Raw genomic sequence first — 6,000 nt, forward strand, 5'->3', positions numbered from 1 at the left:
TTTGTGCTTAGGATAAAAAGATGCCCCTAGGAAACTTACGCTGTGGCACAAAATCAGATACAATTCTCAGTAAATGTGAATTGAATTAAATTATATCAGAGGTCCAGGAATGACAATATAATGCTAAAGTTCAGAATAACTGTGAATTCTGCCTTCTCTCTTTTTTTGTACATCATGCCAAGCAGGTCACTGACAAGGCTTTATTATTACAAGAAAACCAAATTGATTTTAATACATTATGCCTTAAAATTGGAAGCATCTGTAACTTTGTAGTATAATGAAATCCTTTCAGCTGATGTAAATAGAGAACTTGACTACATAAGCAAAAGAGTAGTCCATTGTGTTGAATTGCAAGGGGATGGGAGCAGGAGCAAGAGGATTCTTATTGAAATGCTAAAACATCTGTAGAAACTTACTCTAAAATTAAAAGTGATAACTTATTCCAATCAGGAAACAAAATACCCTGTTGTATCCATTAAAGTAATACATTTCTCAACGTGGAATATATTCCCTCTCTAAAAGTTGATGTTTGTGTAAATATGACTTTAGAGCTGGGTGGAACTATAAAGATCATGATCTCAAAGGTCCATTTCAGCTCCCAAATTCTAAAATGGTTTTATTTTACAGACACAGTTAGTGAGGCCCAGAAATAAATGACTTTTCCACAGTTGCACAGCAGGATGAGAACTGAGGTTACTTAATTCCCTGTCCTGTACTTTCTTACATTAAGTGATAATGCTAAGGATTATTAAAGAAAAGAGAGAGGAACAATAAATATATACAAAAGAGTATGCATTTTACAATTTCTGTAACAATAATTTTGATTGGCAAAGCTAATGGGATATACTCTTACTGCTAATAAGTTTCCCTGGCTGTAACCTTAAATCTAGTCTTATTTCTTCCTTGATGATTTTCTCTAAAGCACATTTCCTAACTAATTTGGGGGAATGGCTAAAATGTATGAAAATTAGTCATTTTCATTATTAATTTTGAATTAATTTTCCCACATCATTAAATTGATTAGTGCTTCCTTAGTCCTCCATAGAGCATTCTTTCACCATGTAAACTTTGATTTAAAATATTTTAAAAATCATTAAACTACCATAATGAGATTTATCAATTACCTAGATATGATTGAACTGAGTTTTTTAAATATGTGGAGTTGGCTTTCAGAATTTTTATGTCATATTGCTTTCCTTTAAGTTGTTCCTAAGTTTTACTTACTGTACCTGAACAGCAGACCATCTTATCAAGAAAACTTATTTTTGGAAGACAGGCTACTTGATATACGGTAAGAGAGTAGTTCTTAAATGTTCACGCACACACACACACACACACACACACACCTGTGAGATGATGGCTATGTTAATTAGCTTGCTGTGACAATTATTTTACAGTATATATCATATATCAAAACAGCACACACCCTAAATATTTGCAGTGTTTGTCAATTATTTCTCAGTAATGCTGAGAAAAAAATTCAGCATTGCATTTATATACTTAAAGATTTTTGACCCGCAGTATGTAAATAACCTATTAATTCCTATTGGAGAGATTATAATCTTGATTTGCTTGCTGTAGGAAACAATTCTGAAATGGACCCCAAGAGTCCCACTTCTCTGGTATACACACACCTCATGATTATGCAATCAAGTGCTAATCTAGGTACCTAGGTAACAGATGTGAAGAGTTTTTGCTGAGGCTTTTTAAGGTGAGTTTTTTAACACACACCCTAAATATTTATAGTGTTTGTCAATTAGATCTCAATAATGCTGGGAAAAAAATTCAGCATTGCATTTATATACTTAAAGATTTTTGACTTACAGTATATAAATAACCTATTATTTCCTATTAGAGAGATTATAATCTTGATTTGCTTGCTGTAGGAAACAATTCTGAAATGGACCCCAAGAGTCCCACTTCTCTGGTATACACACACCTCCTCCCGATTATGCAATCAAATGCTAATCTAGGTACCTAGGTAACGGCTGTGGAGAGTTTTTGCTGAGGTAATTAAGGTCTCAAAGCAGTTTACCTTAAAATAGGGAGACTAGCTTGGTGGTCCTAAGCTAATCAGGTGAGCCTTTAAAAGGGACTGGGCTCTAGCTGGTGAAAGAGATTCTAAGAGTGAGAGGTCTCTGGTAGGAGAGAGATTCTCCCTTGCTGACTTTGAAGATGTAAGAGACCACATGGTAAAGATGTGAGGATCCTCCATCATTTGGAAGCAGGCCTTCGCCAGCAAGGAAGCAGGGACCTAAGTCGTACAACCACCATCACTTAATTCAGCAAACAACGTGAAGGAGCTTGAAAAAGAGATTCTTCCCCAGAGCCACCAGATAGAAGTGAGGTCTGGCTGACACTTTGATTTCCGCCTGTAAGACCCTGAGCAGAGAATCACCATGCTGTGCTTGTACTTCTGACCTACAGAACCATGAGGTAATCAATTTGTGTTTTAAGCTAATAAATTTGTGGTAATTTGCTACACAGCAATAAAAAATGAATACTTTTGTATTTGGCTTTTTAAAAAAATGGCAATCATTTTTATTTGGAGAGAGCTGTCTTACTAAACACTCAGGACTTCAGGTGGATATTATCAGGCTCACTTCGTGTTTGTAATAAAATGAACTTTTTTCCCCAATTAAATAAAAGCATTGTTTTTGAAACTAGTCCTTGCCAGAATACTGGGTTTACTCTTTGATTTTTAAAATTTTAATAGCATAACAGGCAAGGGTGTTTTAAGAAAAGAGTGGAACTGTATTGTGAAAAGCAAGAGTTTCCTACTCCTTCCCTTTGCTACCCCACCCTTATTCTTATTCCCTGGAAGAAACCACTCTAACAGCCTTTTTGTCTTCCTCTGCCAGCTGCCTTCATAACTGAAAAATATGTTTATGAAAGGTGTTATTTAAACTTTTAGATAATCTCTACTAATTGTTTCCCCTGGAAGATCAGGATTTTGGCTTACTTACATTATCTTATCTCCACAATGCTCCTCCCTGTATCATCATTCATGCAGTTTAGTTATATTTTCAGTTGTACTATCTATGTTATTTGGCAGAATCGACCTGTCTTTCTTGTCCTGGACATGGACATCTTTTTGGACTGTCAATCTGCCTACCACAGAGGATAACTGAGATCTCCCTAAAGGTTCAGGTCCCAAGTCGGGCTCCTTATCACTGGTTTCCTGGTATGGGCTCCCCCTCTCCAGCATTCTTTAAGTCCTGGATTCAGAGAGTCAGAGAAATGTCACAGCACAGGTGATAACTGCAGAACAGGAAAGGGCAGAAACCTCCCCTAAAGAGAAGGATAATTCTTATCTGAGATGTGTAAAATCAAACGTCTGTATTAACTGAACTGAACTCTCTAGCCCTGTGTTTCTACTGATGTGGAAAAGATAGCTAAACATAATTACTTCAAGATCTCTTTAAGTTTCTTTTGGGGTAAATAGCTTTGTTCTTCAGAGGCTTATTTGCTGACTGGCCTTTGGTCTTTGGCTTTTCTCCAAATGTCCAGTCTTCACTGGTTTCTGGTTACAGACCCTGTCATACTGCTTGAATTGTGTATTCCCCTTGGCTCCCCAGTTTCATATTTTTACAGCTCACTCTGCCTTTTCTTAACCACAGATTTTCTCTAGGGCCTCTGGCCTTTTCTCAGCCTTATTCAAACTTTGGAGCTTGGGAAGATTTGGGATTATCTCTTGAACCAGCCCGGAGCTGAGAGGGGAGAAGTGTAAGGAAGGATGCTCTGGGCTCTGTGCCAGGTCATCCCTTCCAAGGGGCTTTAATGAGAATTGAAGTATGAGTTGGCTGTTAAGCTTTTTTACATTATCAGGTGTTTCCTCTTGCTCTCTTTCCCCAATTGTTCATTAGAAACCATATCAGTCAGGGTTCAATAACAGAAACAGACCAGTAGGCGATATAAAGTAATTTATTACAAGGAATTTGCTTAGCCAATTTCGAGGGCTGTCTAGACAAGTCTGAATTTGTAGGGCAAGTCATCAGGAAGGGCAGGAGAGAACTCTGTGGTAGAAGTTGACACTGCAGTCTGTAGGTGGAACTTCTAGGAAACCCCCATTCTGCGCTTAAGAGCTTCCAACTGACTAAATCAGGCCTACTAAGATTATCAAGGATAATCACTATTCCTTAAAGATCATGAACTTCAGTCACATCCACAAAATACCCTCACAATAACACCTAGATAGCTGAGATATCCAAACACCTAGATAGTTTGGATAGCTGAGATCTTAGCGCCCTGCCAAGTTGACACGTAAAGCTGACCATCAAATGAATTATTATTCAATAGCAATCTCTGCCTGAGAAATTAGAGTAAGACATTGCCTCAGTCCATTCAGACTGCTATAACAAAATACCATAAACTGGGCAGCTTACAAACAACAAATTTATTTCTTGCAGCTCTGAAGGCTGGGAAATCTAAGACCCATGTGCTGGCAGATTGTGTCTGGTGAGGGCTCCAGTTCTGGTTCACAGGGCCTTCTTGCCTCTCACGTGGTGGAAGGGGACAAGAGAGCTCTTTGGAGTCTCTATCATAAGGGTGCTAATCTCATTCATGAGGATTCTGCCCTCATGATCTATTCACCCCCTAAAGACCACCCATGTCCTAATACCATCACATTGGTATATGAATTCAACAGGAATTTGGGTGGGGGAAAGGAAGCACAAATATTCAGACCACAGCAAGCATTTTGATAGAAAAACTTAGCTTCTATTCCTGTGTCTAACAAGTCATTTTCTTTTTTTTTCTTTTTATTATTATTATTATTATTATTATACTTTAGGCTCTATGGTACAAGTGTGCAACGTGCAGGTAAGTTACATATGTATACATGTGCCATGCTGGTGCGCTGCACCCACCAACTCGTCATCTAGCATTAGGTATGTCTCCCAATGCTATCCCTCTCCCCTCCCCCCACCCCACAACAGTCCCCGAAGTGTGATGTTCCCCTTCCTGTGACCATGTGTTCTCATTGTTCAATTCCCACCTATGAGTGAGAATATGCGCTGTTTGGTTTTTTGTTCTTGCGATAGTTTACTGAGAATGACGATTTCCAATTTCATCCATGTCCCTACAAAGGACATGAACTCATCATTTTTTTATGGCTGCATAGTATTCCATGGTGTATATGTGCCACATTTTCTTAATCCAGTCTATCATTGTTGGACATTTGGGTTGGTTCCAAGTCTTTGCTATTGTGAATAATGCTGCAATAAACATACGTGTGCATGTGTCTTTATAGCAGCATGATTTATACTCCTTTGGGTATATACCCAGTAATGGGATGGCTGGGTCAAATGGAATTTCTAGTTCTAGATCCCTGAGGAATCACCACACTGACTTCCACCATGGTTGAACTAGTTTACAGTCCCACCAACAGTGTAAAAGTGTTCCTATTTCTCCACATCCTCTCCAGCACCTGTTGTTTCCTGACTTTTTAATGATTGCCATTCTAACTGGTGTGAGATGGTATCTCATTGTGGTTTTGATTTGCATTTCTCTGATGGCCAGTGATGGTGAGCATTTTTTCATGTGTTTTTTGGCTGCATAAATGTCTTCTTTTGAGAAGTGTCTGTTTATGTCCTTCGCCCACTTTTTGATGGGGTTGTTTTTTTCTTGTAAATTTGTTGGAGTTCATTGTAGATTCTGGATATTAGCCCTTTGTCAGATGAGTAGGTTGCAAAAATTTTTTCCCATTTTATAGGTTGCCTGTTCACTCTGATGGTAGTTTCCTTTGCTGTGCAGAAGCTCTTTAGTTTAATTAGATCCCATTTGTCAATTTTGGCTTTTGTTGCCATTGCTTTTGGTGTTTTAGACATGAAGTCCTTGCCCATGCCTATGTCCTGAATGGTAATGCCTAGGTTTTCTTCTAGGGTTTTTATGGTTTTAGGTCTAACATTTAAGTCTTTAATCCATCTTGAATTGATTTTTGTATAAGGTGTAAGGAAGGGATCCAGTTTCAGCTTTCTACATATGGCTAGCCAGTTTTCC

Source organism: Pongo pygmaeus, chromosome 4, assembly GCF_028885625.2.
Source record: "Pongo pygmaeus isolate AG05252 chromosome 4, NHGRI_mPonPyg2-v2.0_pri, whole genome shotgun sequence".
In the NCBI taxonomy this organism is placed as follows: Eukaryota; Metazoa; Chordata; class Mammalia; order Primates; family Hominidae; genus Pongo; species Pongo pygmaeus.